Source organism: Leptinotarsa decemlineata, unplaced genomic scaffold, assembly GCF_025532065.1.
Source record: "Leptinotarsa decemlineata unplaced genomic scaffold, Ldec_3_MD MMD2_tig00026336_RagTag_RagTag, whole genome shotgun sequence".
In the NCBI taxonomy this organism is placed as follows: domain Eukaryota; kingdom Metazoa; phylum Arthropoda; class Insecta; order Coleoptera; family Chrysomelidae; genus Leptinotarsa; species Leptinotarsa decemlineata.
In genome coordinates, this window is record NW_027412692.1 from 1,928,269 (window position 1) to 1,956,234 (window position 27,966).

Genomic DNA, 27,966 nt, shown 5'->3' on the forward strand with positions numbered 1-27,966 from the left:
AATTACACCATTGTATGTTGAAATATGTTTAATGGCTTCCTTCGGTATATAAACAACTCACTTTTGTTTAGTGAAATAGCTCCTTTAGGCATATTTATACTACTACGAACACGCCATTGTATAGTGAAATATGTGAAATAGCTTCTTTCGAAGTATGAACCAATATTGTTCAATAAAATAGCTCCTTTAAGCGTATTTATACTACTATGAAAACGCTATTATATAGTGAAATACGTTTAAACGATTAAAAACACTATTATTTGGTGAAATATGTGAAATAGCATCTTTCGGCATATGAACGCGTTATTGTTTAGTGAAATAGCTTCTTCAGTCGTATTGCTACTATTATGAACATGTGAAATACGTGAAATAGTGTCTTCAGACCTATTTATACTAGTATGAATACACTATTGCATAGTGAAATAGCTTCTTCAGTCACTTTCCACAAGTCGAATGAATGTTTTCAACTGCATTTTGTTCTTTGGTCTACAGTATTGTTTCAATTCAAATTTTTTTATTTATAGTGAAAACTCAGAAATATCCGGTAACACGGATAATCTTTATGACTGTCATAATTTCGAGACTTGAAATAGTTTTTTTCTTTTAATTATTACCACAATTGTTATTTTCCATAAAACGCTACGTTGTGATGTAATAATGTGTGTGATAGTATATCTTTGAATGTATGACCAAGTGAGATTTTTGAATCTACAGTAATTTTTGAAACTGTCATGTGGCGATGTATGGTTATGAATGTGACTCGAATTTATTATCGTATATTTTGCAGGAGAATGTGGAAGAGATTTTTGATTCTGATTCTACAGTAATTTTTGGAAACTTTCCAAAACGTACCTAAAAAGCAACCACTATTTCCTACATTATTACTATTCTTTTGAATGCAAATAGAAGCTGTAAGTAACTGAACTGAACTCATTTACATATCATATTCAGTTTCTTCTCAAATAAAAATACACACAATGGCACAATGGAGAGTCCACGTATTTTCCGATTGGCCGCTCCTTTTCAATACTCAAAAAACAATAAATGAATTAGTATGACAAGACGATATCGATCGTAATTTTCTCCAGAAAATGCATCTTGAAACTACAAAAACAATGCGACGTGAGCGGGAGCACTGAACAGTACAGGACCGTCTGCTTGAAATTCTTACTGAAAGCTTTTCATCTTTCAAAAAATTGTTACAGGAATTATATAATAATTGAAAACAGGTATTAATACAGTGAATGCTCATTTTGCTTTTCACCCGAAAGAAAAATAATATTTCTGGAATTGCCTTTATTTTTAATTCATCACTAACGATAAACTCTCTGTCAACAATGTTATATGTATGGGTGAGTTCCTAATGAATATGTGTTACAGGTATAATCATACTCAATAACTCCCTTGAATAAATCAACCAAACCTGTACTTCCATTACACCTCATAATTACACTTATTTTACTTGTTCGCTGTCGTCTGTAACTTTGTCGCCTGTTCGAACTTCGAACTAATCCACGTTCTATATCAAATAATCTGAAAAGAACAATCCTAATACGTGTGTCTTATCAGATTCATCTGTCTCTCTCACTTGACTAAAAGAGTTTCCGGTGTATATAAACTCAATATCGTCCTCGAAAGAAAGTACGGTTTCAGCATCTTGCCTCACAAGTAGTACATTTATATAAACTATGGAAAGAAAAGGTCCCAATACGGTTTCTTGCGGTACTCCGTAAGTTATAGTTCTTTCAGTATTCAATTTTTCTTCAATTTGGATACGATTTGTTGGACCAATTGAAAAATTTCTCAGGATGTCGTTAACTTCGTCGCAAACTCCTAGGTGTTATAGTTTCTCCAGCAGAAGTACATGATTCAACGTATCAACTGAAACATAACAAAGCAATAAAGCTACACTACGTGACATATGAAAGAGTATTGACATTCTACTTCTTTACAAGAAAATATTTCAGTCTATGAGTGAATTCCCAGAAGATTCGACTGACACTAGTCTCCAACTACTTATCAGAATTGTTTCGATATCTTTGAGATTTATGCTGCTGCACAATGAAGGTTCTTAAAAGCATTCAAACATTTCTTTACCTTTATCCCAAGAATATACTCGTAAATATAGTCAACCAAAAAAGAATATTTTTAGTCGATATTAATTTATGGGGTGAAAGAATCCCCTTTATTCGAAAGTTCCTGACTCTGTTTTCCATTGATTGAAAAGTAGAAAGCGTAAAAGGTATTTCCATCCCATCTCTGTTTGAATACTAAAGTAGCAGTTCAATCTCGTTCCGGCAACTTAAAAAAATGAGTATACCCAATAATTGAACAAATATTTGCGTCTGCATTGAAAGGAATACATGCAGATGTACTCAGATCGAGTACTGTGCCTTTATATGCCGCCAGTTGAGCCCACAACTTGATGGTGAATCAAAATAAAAGCTGTTACCGAAACTTGAGCAGTTAACCTTGGCCTAGAGACGGCCCTGCGTCATCAAGGTTGCCTGATATGGATGAGCCGAGACTGTTTTGGTCGACTGTTTGGGTCTGTGCCAAACGCTACCGGGTTCATCGGCATTCCCGTTGCATTTTGTTTCTTTTACACGGTATACTGTGGTCAACGATGCGAGGAATATATGATGCGACTTGATGATAACTTGAAAAACGAAAAAATGCCTCAGTTCATTAAGCTGATAACTAGTTGGAACCAGAGCTGATTTTAGTTCCCCTTTACTTCCATGCATGCTCATCCGACAAAAATAGTTATGTAAATTAATACAACTATCTCAAAAATGACGTAAAAGTGTGATCAAGAGATAGTAAATGTGTGAATGTAATACTTAATTGAAAACAAGAAAATAAGCGAGATATTTCAAATCAAACAAAAATGATATCAATAGAAGAAACATAGGTTACCTCTTTATCTAAGTGATCTGGATGAATTAATGACTGCTTTGACGTTATGGGTGCAAACTCAAATAACTCTTGCAGTGGCCTGCTTGATTCTCACCAATCGACGATAACAGAATGAACAAAAAACTACTGTCAGTTTTATCTAAAGCTATAGGCTCAGACAAATTATTATTCGTATGATCCTGAATTACTGTCCTACTATTCTAACCTGTATCAAAAAAAAATTTCCTTATACAAGAAAACTTTATCTCAAAATAAATAATCTTCGTTCAGTCGGCATTTGTTATACATTATTGATTCTAAAAAATATAGGAATCCTCCTAGAAACATTCGGTATTGTTCCCATCATAGCTGCACCACAGCAATTGTGAAAGTGACTGACGATATGTACCTGTTTATATAGAAAAATATATTATAGGCACTTATTGTGGTTTAACATTCGGAAGCTTTCGATTGATGAAACAATAAACTCCTATTGGCAAACGATATACATAGCATTATCTAGTAGCTGTTTGTTAAATCTTGTCACTCTTATGTGATAACTGCGAATCGAGGTATACTCCAAGGATCGAACATATGTTTTCTGTTATTGACAATTTATATGACCAATTTCCATAATATCGTCCACCAGGCACTGTGGTGAATTAGAACACTCCTGTCGAGTGGGGTGTCACATGTGGAGGTAAGAATCCTCCTAATCCTCATCTCAAGGTATGTATAAATGAGGTAAGAGAATGTGTGACTCAGAGATCATTCAATCTCTCTAACGGAACCTTTGAGATACCGGGCGACCTTGATTGATCTTCTTTTCCCAACTATTCGTGGAACTCGTTTTTGACCATGACGTAACCAAAGAATTCATTTCTGAATCTACAAAAAATGGTCATTGGCTAAACGGCTGTAACACCAGTTGAAGACCAAGAGTGGTTATCCAACTTTTGATCCTGTTGAGATATATAGGCGGCTAATTGGTAACTTATGAATCTGGTCAGCAAACACTTGATTAACTCAAAGCAGAAGGAAAAAATATCTCCATCTCTGATTACTAAGTACTTACTTGAAGATGTCATCATATGGAAACGTATTTGCGGTCATTAGGATATGAATTTTGCATTTGAGTACCTCAATATCGACCAATCAACTGGAATCTCTTCAGTATGTCAACAAGCCTGCCGTAGAAGATATTCCAGTAGATGGTCCTCAGGTAGAATTCTAGAGATATACATTCCAACCTATAGGTGACCTGGTAGAATCAGGTAGACATCTTCTGCTTGATGGATGCAGATAGTTATTTAGGGAAAGTTCAAGATTAATTGCAATATCCCATTCCTAAGAGCGTCGTGGTCCATAGCAATCTTTGATTAGGTACGAAATAAAAAACTTCAATAAAATTGAGATGAATAACATCTTTAGGTTGATTTTGATTTAAGGTTCTCTTTCATTGCAGTAAGTGATCAACTGGTTACTGATCTTCATGGCTGAACTCCATATTGTTGGTCAAACTTCGAATGGAATTGAGAGTCCATAGATTTGCCGATTGTACCTTAATGATTGTAATTTCATGAAGCGAAATTTAGATACGTTTCCTACAAACGTTTATCAAAGAGAGCTGGGAGTTTTTAAGAAAAACTGAACTGATTTCATCTAAACTAAAGTTATATAGTTTAGTAGTATATATATACTTTATTGTCCACAGAAAAAATCTTGTTGACAAAGTTAGTGAATAAATATAAAAGGATACATAAATGTCCTATGAATATAAAAATATAGATAAAATATAATATAAAGTAAAGTATAAAAACACTGAATAAAAAACCACAAACAATTATTGAAACATACATACACATAAAACATGCCAGGTTAAAAATGATCGGTATAGAACTCAGTCAAACTGTAATAGGGTCTTCTACTCAAAATTTCTTTAATAATTTTTCTGAACTTATTGGTATCAATATTTATCTTTTTAGTGTAACTCGGCAGATGGTTATACATATTCACACCATTGTAGCCTTGGAGTCCTCGACCAGAGAGTTGCAAGAAATAGATAATTTAAACGAATTGTATAGTGATGGGTGGTAACCTCAAGTTTCACAAGATGTTCCTTAATTGAACACACTGTCTTCAGAATAAAAAGAGCTACAACCGTCAAAATGTTTTATCTATAAACAGTTGCCTGTATGAGTCACGAAGTTTAGCTTTGCACAAGTATTATATAGCTCTCTTCTGTAATACAAATACAGACTCCAGCAAATTAAGGCTACACACACCCCAGAAAGTTATACCGTACCTTAAGTAAGCGTGATATGCTGTATAAACTCCCAGTTCTCTAGCAATAACAGCCGGTGGAAATTTTACTTATCATTTTTCTGATGTGAGCGTCGAATTTCAGTCCACCTTCTATAAATATACAGTCCCAGAAATTTAGTACACTTTCTGATACCGCTCAATGATACCGCTCGCTACAGATAAATTCTGAAGTGTACATTTGAAATTCATAATATTGTTTTAGAAATATTAAGGAAGACTCGATTTTTTGTATATCATAAGCTATTGTCTCATTGAGTATATCTATACCGTTACTATGCCACAATATAGTGGTGTCGTCAGCGAAAAGAAAAAGTGAATGTTTCAGATATACACATCAAATCGTTAATATAGAACAGGAACAATATTGGACCGAGATTCGATCCCTGTGGTACACCAGTATTTATTTCAATACTGTTTGAACATTTAATCGTTTTCACAATCTGACTGCGACCATTGAGATACGACTTAAACCACCCTAGTGTTATCCCTCTAGATCCATAGATATTCAGCTTACGTAGCAGTATTTTATGATCAATGCAGTCAAAGGCTTTCGTAAGGATACAAAATACTGCTGCAGGAGCATCTCCATCATTCATTACTTTTATGTATTATACTTAGTTAATGGCTGATGTGACTATTGTTTCTATTATTACAAATATTTTTGTTTTTATTTATAAAAACGGAACCGTTTCAACTACTATTGATTATTAGCGGTGGTACAATAATGATAATAACTGTAAATATATTTGCAAGATGATTTTCCATGATGGGGAATAACTGGGACTAAACTGATCTGATTGGATTCAAATGTTGCTGAAGAATTACAACTTTTATGGGTTGGTATTGTCTGTTCCTCAAATTTTATTTGTCTTAAGCTGCTTTTCACCATTTCATTGAAATATCATCTTTGAAGTTTCGAATTATTCTTATATCTGTTTCGTTATTGTTGTGGGCAGTTTCCTCCTGAATATTTCATCAAAATCATGTACAGATTTGCATAAAAGGCGCCATAAGAACTACGCGTCGATATTTCCCAAATTGTTGCATACTTTCACCTATAATTCCATCACTTAGTGAATATACATACGAAATACTGCCTTTGTGACATGTCACGTTGAAAATGAATAATTTTATAGTCTAGCGATAAATCATTCTGAAGAAAGAATGAATATTTATAGACTTCTATTTTTGGTGAGCATACGACCTGCCTCAAACTATATGGAGTCTGCCAAATGGAATTTAGATCTGTATGAACTTTGTGAATATCCATATAAATTCAGCTAACAAGCAATTTACAACTCACATTGGAGATAAAAGCCCACCAATAGCCTCGAAACTGGTGCTACAGTTTTTGTTTTAATTGGTTAAAGTGATACTGACAGAAATACGAAGAGAAGTGTATGACATATCAACGACTTGAAGTGATTTGTTACCGGATAACATCTGTTTGCCATTCTGATGCAAATATTTTCTTTCAACTTAACCAACGAATTGCACAAATGAAAATAACTTTACTTCTGTACAAAATAATTGACATTAAAGAATGTGGCAGATTGGTTTGAATAATAACGAATCTATTGGGGCAGTATTCTGTGATTTCTCAAAAGCATTCGACTGCGTGAACCATGAAACACTATTATTTAAACTTCAGTGCTATGGCTTAACATAATTTTGGGATAACTGGCTTTACAGTTATCTAACAGGCAGGAAGCAGTTAGTAAAACTCCAAGGAAATACATAGCATATTGGGAATAATACATCAGGTGTACCGCAAGGTTTGGGTCTGGGTCCTATCCCTTTTTTCTGCTTCATCTGAATGATATGGTAACCATTGACATTAAAGGGAAGTTCACACTTTTTGCGAAATGACACCACAATCCTTTGACGTGGGACAAATGAAAATAATCTCAGAGTCATCATAACTCCGGATGTCTATAGGGTTAAACAGTGGTGCAATTCAAACTCCTTACGTTTCAAAACAAATAAAACAAACATAGTTTGCTTCAAATTCAATTTTGACGACTTATTTATAGAAAATCACTCTATAGTTAACAAAACTCACACAAAATTTTTAGGGGTATTGATAGATAATAAATTGAAATTTGATGAGCATATAAAAAGTTTATGAAAAAAATAACGTCTGGCTGCTATGCAGTCCGAGTTGTTTCTAATGAACTCAATGAATCCTCAGCCAAAACTGTGTATTTTTCCTTGGTAGAGTCGCACTTGAGATATGGAATTGCCTTTTGGGGCTTTTTTACTCAGCAACTACTAAATTCAGCATTAGTTCTACAAAGAAAGGACTATTAGATACATATGTAGGACAAAATTACAAGACCACTGCAAACCACTTCTCATCAGTCAGAAAATTCAGAAATTATAAAATTTTCTTTTATATATGAGAGCAAGAAAATATACATCCACCTTCCAATGTGCTAGAGGACTATAGCAAATTTAAAAAAATTCAGAAAATTTGTTAAAGAAGTACTTCTGCAAAAAGCCTACTATGACTTAAAGGAATATTACGATGATGTATTTTAACTCTTAGAATTTCAGATGCTTATAAATCTTTAATGATTTATTCATTTATTATCTGTAATGGTTTATATATTGTATATTGTATATACAGGGTTTCAACCCTATACTGGTTGTTCATCGTATATCATAATTTTAATATTTCATAAAAACTATAACATAGTTGACTTCATGAAGTTTCACAAGCTTTGTCAATAATAATTTCTTGGACAATAAAGCATGATTGATTGATTGATTGAAATATATGGGCTTTTATTGGTGTACCACATCTTTTCAGAAACTTTCTTCACGGAATTTCATTGACACTTGCCCAGGGCAAGCGCAGTGAGCCAAGAGTGAAAGCCTTCTGCATTTGTCCGGCTAAGATTTCTGCCTCAGCGCGGCAAGCCGGCAGGATTTTGAGATTCGAGAGTAGAGAGGGATCATTCCACTAAGGACTCCAATAATTATCTTGATAGAGTGGTCTGGATAGTGTGCGGAGTTCGAAGAGAAAATCTCGAAATTTTATCCGTTTTCATTCTTCCTCTTTTTGGAAGACATTCGTCCCGCCAGGAGCTGAAAACTCTACGATAAATATAGTTTTGCTGTGGCGGTCAAAAAGTATAAATTAGGCTCATTAGCTTATGAAAACTTGAGGATGGGGAACGAATATTCCCAATAAATTCGGACCGTGTTAGGAATCACCCGTTAATAGGTAGGACCTCGTTAGTCCTTAGCTCGCACAAGTCTCTCAACTTCTAAGAGTTGTCGTTCGTATGGGGGCGACAGCTGATTAACGGAAAGACAGATTTTAAACAGATTTTTTTTTGAACAGATTCAATATACCCCTGAGCGTTAGGCAACACCGGTGTCCCGTCAATACCGTGAGAGTGCCGTAGGTTGTAATGAAGCACTCTTAGGGCCGCGTCATGTCGATAGATACAGGCCGTGATTGTATATTTTGGACATACTGACAGCAAGTGCATTAGGGTCTCAGACACCTCGCGAGAAGCCCTTACTATTATTATCATTATTAAAGACATGAAAGGCAATCCTTGATTATCGTTCTTTCTCAATCCACCAATGCAATGGTCCAAATTCGAATTGTGTGCACAAAATGGATGAATCTTAACCGAATGTTAAAGTATAGCATCGACAGTTATGTTGTTTTTATTTTGTTATCGAGATAACGTTTGACACGTTCGGTATCATTGAGTCGTCATATTTGTGCGGGTTGATACGAAAATGTGAATTACTGGGAAGGTACATTTTTAAATCTCTATTGAGCACACACCGTTTGAATGTATTCAATGAAAACGTTAATCTTTTATGCAATTTTTATACTACCTCGTATATCTTCAATAAAACAAACTTTCAATTGAAATCGTATAAAAATTTTATTTTTTCAGTCACATGAAATGAATGAATTGACATATTTCGAAGTTCTTCAATTTGATATCATATATTCGCATGGTAGCTAGGCATAATTTAAATTGTGACACACACATTGATGTAATTGATACTACAGCGAAAACTAACACTTATTGTAAACAGATATCTCACCTATTTGAAATTAGGTTTCTTGTTTATGAATACTATGGTATTTACCCGAAACCAGTTAACAAGTCTTTTAATATAAGTGTTTTGCTTGTTTTCTCATTATTTACGTTTCCAGACGAGGGGAACCATTCAAAACGCATTGTGAATATTTACGACCACATTAAACATAAAAGCAGTCTACCCACCTACAAGATTTTGTTTGTGAATGGGATGGTTATGATTGATTTCAGACCTTGGGTGGTGAATATACTATAATAGATCAAGTTCATGTGTGGAGAAAAGTCTCACAATATTAATTGTTATATGAATTAACTATTGCTGAAGTCGTGCTTCTAGAAAACATTCAAATGTACATAGTGTCCTTGAAAAGGAGCATTTGTCTAACAAATGATTATCAAGTTAGTTTCTGTGAAGAAGAAAGAAAATGAGAGTGCTGGTTCCAACAAATACGATTTAATACAAAAGTACACATTTTTTCCACAACAACACATGATAAAACTTTTTTCGGTGGGAGTATATTCTTAATTTTCCTCTAACGTAACAAGAAATCTCAGCGTGATTTTTCATCTCAAATGGATGACTAAAGCACTTGGTACCATGTTCAAAGATACACGTCTCCCATCTGTTGAGTACATTAGAATGTATTTGGTGAATTCTTTGACTTTTCAAAATGGATCATAAAGATAAACATTTTGAAAATGTTGTTGAAAGATCAACGTTCCGATTGCCGTTTGTTTTAAACTATTTAATTTTTCTTCATAACTTCAATTCCTAAATGGTAATTCAAATTGTATTTGCAGTCATCATGAATTCTGATTTCAACAGTGATTCATTTTTTGATAATATACCCTCAGAAATTGTAAATTTAATTATTGCCTTGTAAATTCAAAGAAAGTCCCGTATAGGTTTTGTCTCTGCCATGAACTCGAAGACTTGACAAAATAGATTAAATATATTGATTACCAAAATATCACATTATTTTTACATTTCTGTTTTTTTTTAATGAATTTGCAAAAATTACATCCGCTTGCGCCTGCCTGAAGTTTATTCTACGTTCTCCAGATGAAAGAGCTCAAAAAGTGTAGTTTAAAGTGTGAAAGCTGAACTTTCAAACGACGATCAATTGAATTTTGCCATGTATTGGATAACGGAAAAACAGATTTTAAACAGATTTAAACAGATTTCTAATATATAATGCTCTGGGTGAAGTCAAGCGAACACTTCCCGTCAAAGTATCTATAGAAAAGAGACCCGCTATTATACTCAGTATTGAAGTCTACTTGGTTTCTTTCTGAGCCTACACTCTTTCTCAGATCCTAATCAAGATGAAAACAGTTTTGTCGCCTAAAAAGAAATAGTTTTGGAGATTGTATATATCTATGAGATGGTAAAGGTATCCGACTGGTAAAAATATCCGATGGCTACCTACAAGAAACATTTTTTGAGAAAACTGGAGAGCCTGCGGCTTTACTTTTGTTTAGCGTGTGTGAAAAATCAGGGCCTACAAAACTTCTTTGTACACAATATTCTTAACTAATCTGTCATTACGCGCTAAAACTATCAAACTATTGGGAGAACTTACTCATGAGCAAGCAACATAAAACTGTCTATGAGAAAGCAATATTCTCTCAAGTCAATACTCGCAAATTTGAGAGTTTGTCCCTGAGATTTGTTTATTGTCATGGCAAAGCAGACTTTTAGGGAAAACTGTAATCGTTTGAATTCGAAGGGGATATCATTAGATATTAATGGGATTCGTGGTATAAATACAGTTTTCCCTTTCGCACACCCAGTTAATATAGTGGCTTCCACTATATTGCGATGTAAGGCTAATTGCACACACACCGATTTTGGACGGCCGATTTTATACCGGTCATCCAAATTCCAATAGTGAACCACATGTGTGTACGGGACCTGGCACACACGCCGACCGGTAATCGGCTAACGCTTTCACTTGTAGTATCGTACCGTTACAAAGTTTTGGTGGTTTTAAATTTCGTAACAACATAATTGGAGTGCCCACTCGCAGAAAAAGCTTATGACAAGGCAAACCTGGCGGTTTCAATGAATTTAAAAATTCTACAGGGTAATTAGTAGCGTCATCTGTATTAACCACAGTATCAATCGAAGATTAGATCTTTTCTTCGCCCTCAAACGACATGAGCGGGATATCGTTGAAAGCTGCTGCTTGATTGTTCTTTGGAGTAAGTAGGGCACGCTCACATAACCATTCAATAGGCTCGTCATGTATATGAATAATGTCTGGATAAACTTCAGACAGCAATTCTCGAACCGTAGTAACAACTGTGCACAATTCTTCTGGAATGGTTATCATTCCATCAAACGATAGAAAATCACCATTACCGATTTTAAGAAGGAGATCTGGAAATCTACCAGCAGACTCATCCCCGCCCAAATGTGCTCTCATATTTTTAGAGAGCTTAAGAATATCAACCTGGAGCCACAAATTAGATTTCTTAATGCACGACTTCACTTCGTCAGCTCTGGTTCCTTTTGGCACCACTGGTAGAGTCTGCCGAAAGTCTCCGGCCAGCAAAACTGTTACGCCACCCATTAATTTTGTATTACCCCTTATATCCCTTAGTGATCTGTTTAGGGCTTCAATACCACCTTTATGAGCCATCGTTATTTCCCCCCACACGATTACTTTTGTACTCTTTAAAACTTTAGCAAAATTACTTTGTTTGGAGATGTTGCAAATTGGGAGTCTTGGCAGTGATTAAATTGAGTGGTAACTTAAAAGTAGCATGAGCAGTTCGACCACCTTCGAGTGATGTAGCAGCTATGCCGGACGATGCCACAGCCAGGGCATGCCGTGAGTACTTCTTACTTTCGCCAAAAGTAAATTAATAAGGAAGGTTTTACCAGTTCCACCTGGAACGTCTAAGAAGAATATTCGACCGTCATTTGCATCTACACTTGTGATAATTTTATTGTAAACTTCTTGTTGCTCGTCTTCACAAAGGTATTCTTTGTATTTTTCACAAAGAAATAGGGGATCGGAAAGTAGCAGATCTGCTACTTCGGAAACCTGACAGAACAATGAAAGAATAACAAAAAGCTCTCAAATCATATGCGGTGTTTGACAAAGTGCTTCCTCTCCAAGAGCTGAATCCAAATGCCGATCATCTTCGAGTAGACCTAGAGCCTTGCACGCGGATTGGAAAGTGGGATGTAAGTGACCATCTACAGTTTTCACCGCTTCAAATAAAATTGGGCCTGTGATCTCATATAGAAGCATCCGAAGGTGGTAGCATTCTGTATTGTTTGGATGAACAGTATAAACCCTACCTAGAAAGTGTTCTTTTTTGACCCCTAACCATCCTTTAACATTCATTCCTCCCTCCCTTTTCTGTAATGATCGCTTGTTCCAAACGTATTACCCAGGGACCGAGTATAGCAATGTTTTTGCAAAGTCATCCACGTTACACAGATCGAAAAAGTCAAGGACTGTAATTGTAGGAGGACTACTCAATTTGTCGCACAAGTTCTGCTCATTAAAATAAATTCTCTGTCCATTTTCTAAAGGGGTGGAATTTATCAAAATCCTTTCTTAGGGGCTGCCTACGTCATAGTAGCTTCATGCATGCAAAGTCTCAGCCCGATCGGTTTAACATTGACAAAGTTTCATACAAAATATCATCCCCTATTTTATTCCCTTTGGGGTAGAATTGATCAAAATCCTTTCTTATCGGATGCCTACGTCATAACATCTACCTGCATGCCAAATTTCAGCCCGATCCGTCCAGTGGTTTGGGCTGTGCGTTGATAGATCACTATGTCAATCAGTCAGTCATCTTTGAGTTATATATATTTAGAGATTCGTGGGCGTGGTTGGTGTCTTTGAATTGTTCATGTACCATTGAGGACAGGCAGCCATATTTTATTAATGTTCATTGCTTCTTCTTTTCTTTTGAAATTATTCCCGTGTTTTTGCATTAACATTGCCTCCCTATATACTCTTGGGTAGTATTTTGGAGTTTTGTCGAGTATTACTGTATGTTCAAATGGGATAACAGGAGTGTCTTCTTTATCGATGGCATGTTCGGCTACAGCCAATTTGTCGATTTGTCTGAGTAAACAATATCTCTTGCGTTCAGAAAGACTGGTACCTATACTTCTTTTCGTGGTTCCAATGTAGACCGACCCGCAGCTACAAGGATTCCGGTACACTCCGAGTATTGCTAAATGTTTTCTGGGTTATTCAGCTGACCTTAGACTTTCTCTGATGGTTTTTATAGGCCTAACTATTGGTCACACCCTAAGATTCTCCCAATCCGGTCTGTAATGTTTTCAACATAGAAAAAGAAAGCTTATCCTTCGACTAGCCTATCTGAGGTTACTCTGGCGTCACTTTCCTGGGTTCAATAGCCCGCTGGAATTCTCTCTCGCTGCACCCATTCCCTTTGAAGGCATTTTTAAGTGATTGAATTCTTCAGGAAGACTCACGGGTTAACAGGTCAACCAACGTTTCAATTCCCTCTCTCTTTCGTTGTGGCTGGTGGTTAAAGTTTTTGTTCAGGTACCTGTCTGTGTGTGTTGGTTTCCTGTACGCTATGTGGCTCAATGTACCATCTTCACGTCTGTTCGGAAAACATCCAAGAAAGTTAGATTCCCTTGGGTTTCTCGTTTCACTGCTGATTGGGTTTTTGGGTCGAGAGAGTTTAAACATAATAGGAAATCGTTTGGTGTCTCTTCACCATCTTGCCATACCAAGAACGTCACCTGCTTTGAGGCTCGTCGTTTGAAATTTCCCATAAAAAATTACCACCGCTGGACTTAACGGACTGCCCATTGCGGTACCATCCATTTGTTCCTAAAAAAACACCATCATACTGGAAATGAATTTTATGATGAACAATGAACGGAGAGGGCGGTTACATCTGCTGGGAATACGTCGCTAATTAGCCGTATCGTATCCTTGATCGGAACCATCGTGTATAAAGAGACCACGTCGAGGCTCATTAGTTTATCTCCAGACCTAACTCCCTATCTCCACTTTTTTCGATAAAGTGCCCCTAGTCCTTAATAAATGACTCTGCATTTCCTATAAATGGCTGCAGTAGAGTTTTCCAGTATTTGGCCAGCTCATAAGTTAGTGAACCTATCGCATTCACGATAGATCTAAGTGACATATTCTCTTTATAGGTTATTTGGTAAGCCATATAGACGTGGCGGAAATGTTTCGGATTATTGTATGATCTTTTTCTTGTTCCCTCCAAGACTTGATGAGCGGAAAAGAAGATTTGTTTTGCTCAAAATACCACTGTTTGAGCTACTGAACCATCCACCCGTGTTAGTGGTGCATTTGGTGTGAAATTTGGATCAATAATAATAGTAATAATAATAATAATCGTCTTTATTATTTCCACATTCAAAATAATAGAATAAATATTAGAAATCAAGGTTCATATATGGAAATGAAGGGCGAAGTTTATTTTGTGTTGTGTACACACGACGGAAAATATTCTTCCACTTAACCACAACCCACCCGTGTAATGATACAAGAAAAAAAAAAAGAAAATATTTCGCTAAAAACTAAAAAAAAGCATTCCTATAAAATTTGAGATTCAAGAAGATGTTCTTTGTGAAATTGTCTAAATTTGTGAGCATTTTGTGTTCTTATAATATTCAGAATGGGATTGCACAGAGAATAGATTTGGTAGCCAAATGACCGCCTAAAATATTTCGTTCTAAAGGGAGATACAGTCAGTAGGCCTTTTTTTCGAATACCCAGATTATGTACATTTGTATATAAGTACATCAGTACATACGTTATTTTCTTATGTAAGTAAGAGGGAACTTGTTTTCTAATTATTTTATAGTAGAGAACAACAGCATGTTTTCTTCTATTATCCATATTCAAACACCCGATTTCTTTTAATTTATGAGAAACTCTTGGTCGTCTTCTAATACTGTAGATTAATTTCAGACATGAGTTTTGCAGTTTCTGTATCTTTTTCAGCAGCATAATTAAAGGCTGATAAAACTAGCGTTTCACATAATGATTTTTCAACTTTAATGGGTAACAAATGTCGATTATTATATATCACTTTCAGATTACAATACGCCTGTTGTAATGTTCATATATTTTTCAAATCTCAAGTCAGGGTACATTTTAACTCCTAGGTTTTTTGCTTCCTTAACTATTTCCAGCTTCTTATTATTTACTGTAATATTGATAGAGTCCTCCACTTTTTTACGCTGAAGTCTTTTTCTAAACAACATAACTTTTGATTTTTCAAGATTAATAAGTAGGCAATGGTCTTTGGCAGCTTTTGCGAAGGCCCCAAGATTATCTTGGGGCCTGTTTTGGGGATGTTTGTTGGTTGGTTGGTAAGCGATAAACTTCTACATCACTCAACCGATCGTGATAAAACGTGACATGTATAAGTAATTTTTCATAGAGAAGGTTTGTAGGCTATCAATTTTTCTGTAACTCGCCAGTAGATGGCACTGTAGAACAATTTTTTGAAAGCACTGTTTTATAACGCTGCGCACGCCTAAGTTCGTTGATTCTGATTCTGTCAAAACATTGGAACAGCAGCGATACAGCAACATAGTACTAGGTATTAATAAGATTGCATGCATCATCCACCATATGTGGAAGGAAACTATAGTAAAGTTGGGTATCATCAGCGTATAAATGAATATTGCAGGCTTCGCCTCGTTAGATAGAAAACTATTGGGGCTGGCAAGAAGTTTACTTTTAATTTTGTGGTTGAGCTGAATATATTGTTTACTATAAAATGTTTGACAATGTCGACAAATTTTTTCTACATCCTGGATACCTTCGGTTAGTTTTTTCAGATATTTATCGGCAGTTCACTTCTAGTTGGTTCCGATTCCCATCACGTTTCATATTGGTGCCTCGTGCCGCCACATTGTTTTATGGAATAACTACATGGAATAAAATGACTGATACAGTTACGGCCGACTCCACTTTTTCACGCTATTTAAATTTGTGAATCGTATTGTCTGTAACTGTTTTCACTGTTTGTATCAGTTCAATAGATAGGAACATTTGTTAGCGTTGTTAACGCTTTTAGTGGTGTTAATTCGATTCATAACAGATGTTCAGTTTGTATTACCTCAATGTGCATGCTATGAATGAGAGAAAATTTGTTGAAATAATGTGAATGAAGAGAATTTGAACTTGTTTATAATTATATGTATGAGTGAACTTGACGAACAAACAGCCAGAAACAAAGGCGATATTATAAACTGCTTTTGTATGGCCTATCTGATCCGGTCCAGTTTCTGAATGTAGAAGTTAGTTACTTAATATTTTTCAAATTCATTAATTCACTAAATTCGAATAAATACATTTTTGAAGACAATACTAGACTAAGTGAAGCGACCAAAGGCAATATAGAAAATTATGTCAAATGGTCCTGGGTACGAAGAACCCATTAAAGCTGTAAAAAAAGTTTCGAAAGATTATAACTCGGCAAAGGTAAGGGATAGTTTGATGCTCATACAAATTTTGTAGGAACCGACTATACATCTATCACCGTCCGAAAATTGAAAGATTTGAGCGTCAAAGTTCTGCCTCACTCACCATACCCCCAGACCTCTCGCCAACGGACTATTATATTTTCAAGCACTTCGATGACTTTCTCACCGGTAGAATCTTTGCCGATTAGGACCAGGCAAAAACGGCCTTCGTCCACCTCATCGAATTCCGAGCACACAATTTTCTTGCTGACGGATTTAGTCGGCTTAAATTTTGTTGCCAAAAGTGCACTGATTCGAATGATGCTTATGTCGATGGAATTCGTAAGTATTCGTTGAGATTTTACAGTTTAAAGTAGACTCATAAACATTTTCATTTAACAAATATGAACACCTTCTCCAAAGCAACCACCCACACAGCACTAGATATTCTTGGAATATTCCCTGTATATCATAAAACGAACGTATATATTCCAAATATTCATAGAATATTCTTGGAATATATACATACCTTTAGAATATTCATAGAATATGCTTGAATGAATATGGCAGGATTATTCCCGAAAGAATGTGCATAGAATGTCTATAAATGTATTATTCTCCCTTGAATATTCTAAGAATATTGTCGATCGAATATACCATATGGTATATTCTTAGAATATGTCCCCACGGTATATTTTGGAATATTCTATACAATGGAATTTTGAATTATCTTATAATAACGTATTCAAATAATTCAATATTATTAAAAACAAAAATATTTGAAGATCTTAATCGAATGCATAACCTAATGTATATAACCCTGATAGTGTTAACCAGTTTTTGAACTCAACGCAAAGATTCTGGATGAATTGCTCCAACAGCAACTGTTGGAAACGACAAAAAAATTTGAATGGGCCAATAAATGAACCAATTGCATCAATAAATTGGTTAATTCTCATCCTATTTGTCTTTTTGTATTTGAAATTATTTAATTACAAAGCGAAAAATCCTGGAAACAGAGAAATGGGGAAGTGAATAATTGGAGTAAACGTTTCTCATTGGTCAATTGAAGTGTAGCGCGCGACAATCGAATAAGCTCTGTGAAAGCGGCTGTCCCTTAATGCATGGTACATTTGCGTTTGCGTTAAATTCGACATTTGATTCAACATGGCGGTTGACGTGGCAGGTTCGCGTGTGTAATGCATGATGTGTTGGTGTTATTATCAAAGTATAATTCTGTCACGTTCAGTGTACCATTTATAATTTGGGGTTGTCCAATTTGCAGTACAGCGAATAGTTTGATTTTGGATCTTCAAACAGGAAAGTTGCATCTATTCAGTCTTCAAGAAAAGTAAGTAAAATGCAATAGTATCGATAGTAAACTGAAAACGTAATGATTACTTTTCAACAAGACAATGCAAGTTGCTCTCCAAGTCATAAAATGTTGTAAATGTTCATGAGTAACCTATGCGAAAACTATCTATTTGATTTTTATTCCAGTTTTATTGTGCCACTTTCAAATAGTGATAATGAACGTTAATGTACATTTTGTTCCAGGTATTACTATTGAAACACTGGCTGATGCATTGTTGGACAAATATAAGGAAAACTATTCTGGTGAGCAAAGTTTGAATAACTTTAAGTAAGTGAAATTCATTGAAGAACCCATCATACCACTCATTTTAAATACTTCATTTGTGGGTTTATTTTTCTAAGTGAGAAACCTAACCTAACCTATTTCTTGATGTTATACACTTTTTCTTTTTCAATGAAATGATATATTTATTATTTTTTAATTAGTGCTGATGAATTCACAGAGTTGTTAATTTTAGTATATTTTTTAGTATACATTTGTTTGAGAGTAGGAACATCCTAATTTGAATACATTTTTAATATTTGTAATATGACAGTATTCAGGAATATTTTATTCAGTGAATAAATATTTTGAATTAGATTTTTTATTTTTAATATTGGTTGAAACGCCAAATATTTCAGTGTATATTGTTTTTAAAATATATTTGTTTATAAATATTATGTGTTTTATTACTTGTGTGAATCTTGTATCAAAATGCAATATATACATGCCTAATAGCGGTTACTCGTCACATTCTTGAAATATTCCAAATATTCCTAGGATATTCATAAAATATATTTAAAGAATATTCTATGGTGTTTCTCTATTGTATATTCCTACAATAAACTAAGAATATCCTGAATATTTTATGAATATTCCTCGGGTTCTATTCCTGGAATATTCTTAATAGAATATACCTTAGATATTTTAAGAATATTATAAGATATTCTAAGAATATTCCCAAGGAATATTCTTAAAATATATCAAAGGTTCGCCAGGAGCACTTCCAGGGAATATTCTCCAGAAGATATATATATCCATGGCATATTCATAGCATAATACAATATCCTTAAATGTATATTCATGAAATATACCTGGAATATCTATTGCTATGTGGGCACCTACTCTATTTCTACAGATCCCATTGTGAAATGTTTCATTATTTGATTAATTGTATGTTTGTTAATGATGATGACTTAATAGAACTTTTTGTTATTCAATACCTATTTTAACAAGAATAACATTCACTGTATACATTTATACATATTTCACTGCTACGTATTTTTTCTGGTTTCCGATTTTGCGATCGATAGTGTCATTTCCCAAAATAGTGAGATTGATGAATCGACAAAGTAGAACGACTGTCCTAAATGTATTCATATTCTGTCATATTATGTTGTGGAAGATATTCATCAGTGAAATTCGAGAACAAGTTTACTTCTGACACTTCAGTTCAAAAATGATGTATTTACTTTCAACACATACACATGTTCTCACATTGGCGTACAGAATAATGTTATCTCAGAAGTGAAAACTCTTTAAATTTCATCTTGCTGACCTGATGTTTCTCATATTATACATGTACGGTGAATGTTATAGATATTATTCCGTCATAATACAGCTACAGGATATACTAGCAAAGACAAACAAAAGAAAATTCACAATGAATGTTCACAGTGAATGTTCAAAATGGATGACATTTCTTTCATAGTACTATATAGTTCACAATTATGTTCCCAATATTATACGTTGCTGAAATTTAGATATCAAATGACCTCATGAAAAGTCTGACGAGATAAGGTTAGGTGATCTAGCGGGCCATTCAATGTTCATCTTCTTCCTATCCACGGATCTTGTTGAAATGGAAGAAACGTATGAAAATATATGTTACTCGATGAAAATTGATACTATCATCCATGATCATAATTGAACAATTTCCCCATTTATAAGTTTTTTTTTCTAGACGCGTTTCGCTTACACCCTAGCTTCATCGATAGTTCATCACTACTGGTAGTTCACCTGTTTTTCAAGATAGTATGCCTCAAGCGTTGATGGTTTGTGGTGTTAGAAGTAGTGACGTTTTTTCGTTAAATACAGAACAAGTTAGATGAATATGACTACTTCTTTCCTCAGTTAAAGAAGTGTCGAATACACAATATCTTCGAGTATATTTGGTAATCTTCAAAATATGTGGCACTCTTATAGTTTGTTTATCATGTTTAGTTTTTTTTTTTTGACGATTCCATAATTTATCTTGAAAGATTCATCGCATTACTTCAGTTGTGATGCAGCAAAAGAATCTAAGAATTGATTTTAATTTCTATTCTTATTGTTACGAATAAGTACTTATTACCTACATGAAACTTGGCTTATATCATATGTGATCTCTTTGATTTTTCATCGACGTTTGTTATTTGTGATCGATCATGATTGATGATAAGATGCATCAGGAGATCGACATCGTGATGAAGGTCTTAGTAAACGTCAATCATTCTAACAACAGTTTGAAACCTTATGTGGCATTGCTCTTAAATAATGTATATATGAATCTTAGAATCACATCATTAATGAAATTGCTTATTGTATCTATCAAGTGATTGTTACCTTGTAATAATTGAAAAATCGCCATTAAAATATTTTTTCTGAAGCTATCTCAGTGTCCTGTGGACAATTTTTGATATTTCACTCTAATTTCGAAAACGATACTTTCTCCTCAGAATAATCAAAAAAAATACCAAAAATAGGAAAAATATTGTGGATAACAAATCTTATAGAAAATAATCCTGAACACGTATATGCAATTATTTTTTGTTCAGATAAGTAATAAGCATGACAGCACAATTTTTCAAAACTAATGTAACCGACCTATGGTACACAGATGCCAGGTCAGCCACCTGTTTGATACTATGACGCTATTTTGTATGACTGTGTACGTGTTGTTTTAACAACATTATCTCTCTCAAAAATTTATCTCTACCAGCTATTTGATGAATAAACCTAACTCAAAATTTCGACTGGCTCAATAAACAAAACAGATAGTTACCCAGTTATTATAACTTTAGCTGGCGAGAAGGAGTAGTCACCCCATTCTTCTCTTGCTAGATACTCTCACATAATGTAACCAACAATTGTTTTGAAACAATAGTAAGTCCTTAAATTGAGCCTGCTACTATTTGGACTGTGTGGAAGTATTTTTAATACGCTTTTTATAGCTTCACCTGTATGTATGTATGTATGTATGTATGTTTGTTTGTTTGTTTGTTTGTTTGCTTGTAACTCTGAAGCATGGCCATGTGGCCATGAACCTCATGACTTCAATCCAAAAATGTATTTTCTTGGCCTATTTTGTTTTATATAAGTCAAATATTACAAATGTACCATGTACTCATTCTGATACTTCCTGTTGCCTGACAAGTGAGCACTGATGATGACGAAATTCGAAAGCGCTTTGCAATAATTTTATAATTACCTATAACTTTCATACAAAACCTGTTCGATTCATATATTTATTATTTATTATGTCAAAAATTGCCAGTTCAATACTCGGGAATTTTGAAAAATACACATAATTTGAGTCGAATTATATATAAACTATCTTCTTCATATAACACATAGATTGCGAATTATAAATACCTAACAATCAATGATTAATTTAGAACAACCTATAATGCGGATTGAGATCAATCGTTTCTTCAGTTTTTTGTGAGATTGGTAACTTTATTCATTCAGATATCACATCCCAAAGATGTGATAATTATTTATTTAAGATCAGAAATCACCTTTTCCGTACTGTCTGATCAACAATATTGTCCTCTCCTTTAAAATTGTATAGTAGGAATTTGGAGATATATCAGATGTCTCCAATGGTATCTTGGTGGGATTTGCCGTATACTAACGAGAAACTAATATTATGTAGATAATCTCACTACCTATTCGGTTACAAAAATTCCTGTTTCTGGATAGCTTGTATAAGGATGTAATTCAATATCCGTCGTGATTTTAGCCAAGTTTCTAATATTTTCTATATACCGATTCCTCCGAATTTTCTCTATGAAATAAGATTAAATTTGATGGATCATAGATATGGGTTATTGATTGCTAATTAAAAATTACACGGTTTGGAATGTCTCCCGCCTCCGTTCCTGTGAGAAACATCGAGCTTCGGTATTGAAAAAATTCCCAATTGCCCATCACGTCCTCGCAAAGTACCTGCTAAATATGCATACGACCTGTTCTTGCAGTTAAATGCAAAGTTGTATTGCTTCGGTTCCCTTGTCGATGACTGAATTTACTACAAGCGGATACGAAAATGCCGATAATATCTAATTGTGATTTTCAGTAATACTTTAGCTTTCTTTGACATCTCACACCTTTATCTTGATCGCAGTTAGTTTAGCCAGTGTTCAAAGTGATCTTCGACGATTAATTATCTAACCTTTTGCGTTAGTGACATTTTCGCAAATTCATTATCAGCAGGATGGAAAATGTTCATAAATTCAAGAATATAAGCTATTATTTCTGATTGAACATTCTTACCATTACTTCAATGATTTAACTTGTAAAACTAACTAACAAATGAACTTACTACAGTTGACCCTTCAACCAGTTCTATATATAAATAGTTCATTTCCTCAAAAGAAGATCTCTCGAGTTCGGTCCTCACCCACATGAAGCAAGAAAAATCTTAGATTAATTGATCAGTGATAGTGAGATGAACCAAAATGGAATTAGCGAAGGCAACGACAGCCACAGTAGTCCGAAAATTTAACCCTGTGGAACTCCATAACCAACTGGCGAGGCCTATTTCTATGTACTATGTGAGTTCGACCTCCTGAATAGTTTTTCATTAGATCCATTTGTATACTGGATTCAAATGATGGCAATATTTTACGTACGTTATAGTAGTAGTATATATAGATTTGATGTATCGACAGACCATGCAAGTTTATTCCTTATCAACAAATTTTGGGTGGACCGTGGTAGTATTATGCAATGTACGGAAACCAAACTGAACGCTTGTTATCAAATTGTTATTGTACACAAATTAGTCCATTTGGTAATTTACTTATTGGCATCAGGTTTCATGCATTGCTAACGGGAGGACAATTGCGTGTTTCCATATAGAAGAAAAATAATTTGTTGCTATTGTGGAGTTGAAGATGTGGGTTGTATTATTGATTAAATAGTTTTCAATGTATCTTAACATAATAAAAGGTATACTTTTGTTTTAAGGTGGTTGACAATGTTTCGTAGTGCATTTCATCAGTTCGGAGTTCCATTGTCTAATATGATATAAATTGATTTGAAATCTCTGAGTCTGTAAAATCTGTAATTTTTTTAAGGATTCTTTCAGAGATTTCAATTCAATTTATATATCATATTAGACAAAGGAAGTCCGAACTGATGAAATGCAAAAGGTATACTGTCGGATCCTACACTTTAATTTTCAATACGTTGGTTTTGGAGAGATGTCACCCTCAAAAATTTCGAAGTAATTTCACCAATGGGGTTCTGTTTATATCCTTCAAGGATCATTTGCACCGCTTCGAAGGAAGGTTAATACCTGGGCAGTGGTTAAGTTATTATTCAGACCTGATTTGAGCTGTTATGTGTTCATTTTTCAGGATGTTCCGTTTTTTCAAGGTCTTCCAGATCTGTCTTGAATTTCCGTTCTCTAAATTGGTCTAATTGGTCAGCTTGCACCACTAGTATAATTACGGAGCTCTTTATAGCACAGTCGATTTCTAAAGGAGTAGATATGCTATCAGAGAACTATGACCGAAATGGCCGTTTTCCATTGTACATCTCCATAAAAAAAAGCAGGTTCAACATGTCATTTTTGTCAGTATAATTTCCAAAAAGTAGATTCACTAGATTTGGTCGAAAACTAACTAGATTCGCCAAAAAGTCTTTGGACTTGTCCAAATTGTCACTAGATTTCTCAAAAAATCCCTAGATTTTCCCGAAAAGTCCCTAGATCTTTCCCCAAAATCATATGAGGCGAGTACGACAACCGAATCTCACTTGTTGATTTTGTAATTAGAATTCATAGATTCCCCCAAATAATAGTCCCTTGTAAAAATCGAATATGGCGACATGCCAAAAAGACGCTGAGCCGTATCTTCGTTAATAATAGTCGGATCTTAACGTGCAGCACCATCGAATGAAAGGGAGAGAAATGCAGACTTCATCAACAAAGATATGGCTCAATGCTCTTTTGGCATGCCGCTATGTCCAATTTTTACGACAAGGACAATTATTTATGGGAATCTAGGATGGTAGCCGGTCGGTTCGACGTGGGTGCTATGTTCACTCACCCAAATAGACCGCCGTGTTGGTGGCTGGTTCAAGCCCCAGGCTCAACGATCGATTTTCACTTGCTATCGTCCAACCTGTGTTAGGAATCACACGTTAAAAGGTGATACCTTGTTAGTCCTTAGCTCGTAGGGGTGCGACAGCTGGTTAACGGAAAAACAGATTTCAAACAGATTTTTAATTCAGTTGCAAAATCAACGAGTTGCATTAGGTTGTATTGTGTCTATATGATTTTGGGGAAAAATTTGGTAACTACTTGGGGAAATCTGGGAACTTTTTGAAGAGACTTAGTTGAATTTTGAACAAATCGAGAGATTTTTTGAGCACAACTCATGACTATTCGACCGAATCTAGTTACAAAAATTACATGTTGGACCTGATTTTTTCTTATAAAGATTTTTTTAGGAAAACGGTCATTTCGGCCCTAGTTCTCTCATAGCATATCTACTTAAAGGATTTGGTAATGTTGAATTGTTATGTGAATGTGAAGTAATGGAAGCAAATTAGGCTCACAAATATACAAAGAACTATACAAAGAACAAAAATTTTTAGAATGGATGTCATGAAAAAAAGGAGGGAACAATACAATGAATCCATGAGGTTTTATTATTTTTCGAAGACAAAAAAATTGACAAATCACAAATAGCCAAAAAAAACTTTGTGAATTCCTGTGTGAAAAACGCGGGTCCAAAATTCAGTGGCTTTAGATTCCACAACACATTTATTATAATATTCTCGCCAGGTCTTGTATCACATATATTCATATGAATCAACTACTCCGAATATTGAACAATTTTTCTGCACAGCATACAAGAGGTTTCTAAAAAACCTTTTTACATGAAAAATGCCAAAATGTCAACCATTCTGTGAACGCTTGAGCCACCACGTACAAAGCCACAATGTATTGTACGTTCTCCAGTGATTCTAGGGCAAACTAAATCATAAACGGACGCATTTACATTCGCCTACATGTCTTTTTAAAATGCAAGCAAGCTCGTCTCTGCAGACGTCCTTTGAAACGCACCTACATGTACCCTTCACTCCGATGAAACTGTACCCGATACGATACATGAATAAGGCATACTTGATGTTTATATAAATTACTTTTGTTTTTCTCATGCCACAGACTACCGGTCTACGGATTTCAGTCGAAAGTTTTGGTGGAACGGTTCTGTCTAACACACATCAACTTATGATAATATTAATCTGAAGAAAGGTTGGTTGGGATAACAGGATAATTTTTTTCTTAAAAACATAATTGTTTTCTTGCAGACGTTTCGAATTCAATTAAATTCTTCTTCAGGGCTCTGTAACAATGATTTTTCATAAAAATACCTCCGACAAAATTTATACGATTATTATCGTTTCAATTTTACAAGAACTAATGAGTTCTTAATTAAATTTACTACACCGAAAAGTATTTTCTTCGTGTTAATATTACTATTTCAAAAACCATTAGACATATTATATACATTCAAAAAATAAAAAACATTGCAACAACCAAATTTTCGAGACAACACCATTACAAAACCACATGAAACAAACGAAAAAAAAAAATAAATAAAAAAAGAGTAAATTATTCAGGTATTTTACTCATCAAATTGAAATATGCAGGATTGAGGCCATCGATATCTCTTCTAGTATCAACACTATCGCATTTGAGGAGATATGTCATTTCGCTCAAGAGACTTTTGGATAAATATGGTTGAACAACTAAAATAGTTGGATGATGAAAATAAAAAATGTGTACATATTTTTTCGTTCAACGAGGGCTGTGGGGTTTTTATATTTAGTTCCTTAGAGTCTCTCATGTGTTCTGAAACTCGTGTTTCAAGATACCGTTCGGTTTGACCAACATATAATTTGTGACAGCTTCCACATTTCAGTTTGTACACTATATTGGATTGTATGTCTTGTGGTGTTTTTGTTTTTCGTTTCGAGAAAAAATACTTTCCAACTGTATTTTTATTTGAAAAGGCCACTTTAATCTGTTCGGTACTAAGTAGCATTCCAATTTTATCAGATACATTTTCTACAAATGAAATTTTGTGATATTTGGGTTTCAACTCTGTATTTTGGGAAGAGGAACTTTCATCTTTAATCACTAAACTAGTTAACTGATAATATTAATGTTATGTTTTCCTGACAGTCAAAATGAGATCAGTTATAATATGTAATCATTTTACTCCACTTACAATAATAATAACCATAATAATAATAATAATATATAGCTATAATTCATAATTATAAAATATAGTTATACAAGTACAAAAAATCTAAGAAGTTTCAAAGAAGTTCATCGATTATTTATTGTTTGTGGTAGTTGCCTCAATAATTTGGGTGCTAAGAAGCAGTAAATTTTTTAACCTATTGTTTTTTAAGTTGTTGGTATACAATATATATTCTTTGATCTTGTTGCGTATCTGAAGCTTTCAGTAGTCAAGTTCGGTTTCATTCGTATGCTACTGGCATATTATCTGAATAATATACTATTATAATATAATATAATATAATATAATATAATAATACTATTATAATATTTGCGATTCAGTATAATGATATATGATGATGATGATATGATATTTAACATTTTAAATAACATATGGTCATAGTCAGTGTAGAAATAAATTCTTAAAATCATGTTATTATAGAGAGATGATGAAAATTAAAAAAAAAATGAAAAAATAAGGGGTTTGAAAAATGATATCCAAAAATTCGAATTGGAATGAGGTAGGCTGGAGTATGTTTTTAAGTTATTGTAAATATGAGGCGAACCTTGATCGTTTCTTCGATCATCAAAATATAATTAGAAACTCTCCAAGAACTAAAGAAATTGAAAATAAAAATAATAATTGAAATATGATTAGGTATGTACATACGTTTCTTTCCGATAGAAACTATTTACATTCCTAAGCAAATTTTTTCACATAGACATTAAATATACGAAATGAAAATGTCCTTCAGAAACAAAAAAAAATTATGTGAACATTGAATTAAAAGAAAATAACTTTTTTTCATTCAAAAATTTGTGAACTATAAGCACTCAGGATATGATTTGTAGCAGATTGTGAGCTGGCAAACCACTTGTGATTTCCAATGACCTTCTCGACACGGAAATATAATAATATCCATCATGATGATTTGAAAGTTCATTCCAGATCAAGTTCTGTACTTGAAAAACATTTTTTATTTGTCGATAAAAATACAGCTTTTACATACCAAAGTATCCAGAGCAGAGGAAACACAAAGTAGTTAAATAAAACTGTCTCGTCAGACATATAAATAAAAACTAAAACATATAACATATATCAAAATTATGACTTATTAGTCAATTTCGAAACGCTGCGTTCATATAAAAAACTAGCTGCAACTTAAAATCTTTGGGTAAACTCGGAATCAACGACTAAACCAGTGAAAATGCAGACAAAACTTCTTCCAATCACAGAAAGTAAGGAATTTGCTTTTCAGCTTCATAATAGTAAAAAGTTGTGGTAAAAATAAAAGACAACTTTGTATGTATCATACGAATTTGCAGTGGTTAG

The 27,966-nt window shown here is 34.2% G+C and overlaps 1 protein-coding gene and 1 long non-coding RNA gene across 3 annotated transcripts in view; one reads left to right on the top strand and one right to left on the bottom strand.

The window, feature by feature from the left end:
- Positions 1-27,966, top strand: part of DAAM (disheveled-associated activator of morphogenesis-like protein) — a 256,447-nt gene that overhangs the window by 57,265 nt on the left and 171,216 nt on the right. The window lies entirely within an intron of this gene.
- On the bottom strand, positions 1,265-27,842 carry LOC141485762 (uncharacterized). Its single transcript, XR_012467431.1, has 3 exons — positions 27,644-27,842; positions 1,589-1,881; positions 1,265-1,533 (listed from the first exon to the last, which is right to left on the bottom strand). It is a non-coding gene; the product is annotated as an uncharacterized lncRNA (long non-coding RNA).